The 2,028-nt window shown below is 38.2% G+C and overlaps 2 non-coding genes across 2 annotated transcripts; both read left to right on the forward strand.

The window, feature by feature from the left end:
* The first annotated feature begins 954 nt into the window (after window positions 1-954).
* On the forward strand, window positions 955-1,073 carry LOC145676698 (5S ribosomal RNA). Its single transcript, XR_014129434.1, has one exon. It is a non-coding gene; the product is annotated as a 5S ribosomal RNA (ribosomal RNA).
* Window positions 1,074-1,250: 177 nt separating this feature from the next.
* On the forward strand, window positions 1,251-1,369 carry LOC145676690 (5S ribosomal RNA). The gene has a single exon (XR_014129426.1). It is a non-coding gene; the product is annotated as a 5S ribosomal RNA (ribosomal RNA).
* The last annotated feature ends 659 nt before the right edge of the window (window positions 1,370-2,028 follow it).

The raw sequence follows: 2,028 nt of genomic DNA on the forward strand, positions 1-2,028 counted from the left end.
ATATAGACATGAACCAACTTGTGAAATAAAAAGACCAGAAAACTACTCTTTCTAAATTATGTGTAAACTTTTTACCGAAAACGAAAGTTGCACGAAAGACTTTTTGTCCGTTTTTTGGCCTCCGGTGCTTGGGGTCCCTGATTCAATCCCAGCTCGTGCCGTGTGAACTTTGTCGTGCATAAAGACCGTGCTCATGGGTTTTCTCGGGTTTCTCCCGTTTCCTCCCACTTTCTTCATTCAGTACTCATCATCACCGTCTCCTTTAGCGTAACCGGTATAAGTATGCGACGTAAATCTAAATATTTCATTTCATTTCCCTTTTCTGCTCATACTGCTGATTATGCGCGATTATGCCAACATCCAACTCCGCGGATAATCGTGCGATTACTGTATATACAACTAATACAGATACAACTAATTATATTATCAGTTACAGTATCGGTTTTTATTTACTAATTTGCCTCACTTTATTTGCATCCCTGCAGTAAATAATTCTTATCGATAATAGTTAAAATGTATATTACATTTTAGTGCTTCACGACTGAATGATCATCTGCCTTACGTTATCTCGCAGCTGAAGAGAATGCTACACTGAAAACTACCTTGCGTTATAAAGGGTAAGTGAAACATATCTTAAAAATATCTTTCATACATTTCATTGTGTACATTAAAGAATGTAAGTTTGCCTTTTTCCTGTAATCAATACTTAATAAAGGATTTATTTTTATTTATTTATATACAATTTCATACGTGGTTCGTGATAGTAAACTCGATAGGACACAGTGGCACTATGAACATCCGAATCACTCATCATTCGAACATTCAAATATTTATTCGAATATTAGTATATTCCAAGTAATGTTAACGACGTTAATATGCTTGCCTTTATAGTTAATAATGTCAATTCTTACTTAAAACATACTTCCTTAACAGGACATTGAAGAAAAGGTAGTTGCCAACGGCCATACCATGCTGAATATACCGGTTCTCGTCCGATCACCGAAGTCAAGCAGCATCGGGCCTGGTCAGTACTTGGATGGGTGACCGCCTGGGAACACCAGGTGCTGTTGGTATACTTTTTCTAATTTTGTTTTTCACAAAGACGAATATTCTCACATCGTTCACCACGATAATTTCGTAATCATGCATTACTTAAAACAATTAGCAACGCTTTCCACGCGCTGGTCTTTTTGAGTATTCACCGACAAACCTACGTAGCTACAATAACTCACTCGAAGCCATATGCATTCGCCAACGGCCATACCATGCTGAATATACCGGTTCTCGTCCGATCACCGAAGTCAAGCAGCATCGGGCCTGGTCAGTACTTGGATGGGTGACCGCCTGGGAACACCAGGTGCTGTTGGCATCTCTTTTTCAAATTTCATTATCCTTCAAGTACGAAAATACTAGAAACATTAATTTTATAGTACTTTCAAGAGATAATTTATCAACATTATTTCATAGCGATTAATCGATATTCTAAGCGTTATACCCACTATTTCTTACACTAACAGCCTGTTTATTTGCACGGCACATTAAAATAACCTGATTTCCGATCCGTGTGCACCTACTACTATACTTAACACGGAATGTATTACCACTTTTTAAAAGTAAATTATTATGACTAAGTGTAGATCTCCGGCGAGTAAATGCCTTTCGTATACAAGCACGACACATCTCCGCTATGTGCTTTACTTTTTTACTAACAGCATATAGAAATTGGATTTCAAGGTGTTTCTACATAACAGAATGAAGCAAATTTCGTGATTTAACTCTTTCGAATAATGTGTTGGTCCTGACAAGGACCGTTTGAAATGAAAAATCTTGAAGAAGATTTTTACTTAGAGCTTGTGTACTTGGTAACAGCCTTCGTACCCTCACTTACAGCGTGCTTGGCAAGTTCACCAGGCAAAAGAAGGCGCACAGCTGTTTGGATTTCCCGGCTGGTGATAGTTGACCGCTTATTGTAATGGGCCAAACGAGAAGCTTCAGCAGCAATACGCTCGAAGATGTCATTAACAAAGC

The sequence above is a fragment of the Thermobia domestica genome, unplaced genomic scaffold (assembly GCF_964235325.1).
Source record: "Thermobia domestica unplaced genomic scaffold, izTheDome1.hap1.1 HAP1_SCAFFOLD_306, whole genome shotgun sequence".
In the NCBI taxonomy this organism is placed as follows: domain Eukaryota; kingdom Metazoa; phylum Arthropoda; class Insecta; order Zygentoma; family Lepismatidae; genus Thermobia; species Thermobia domestica.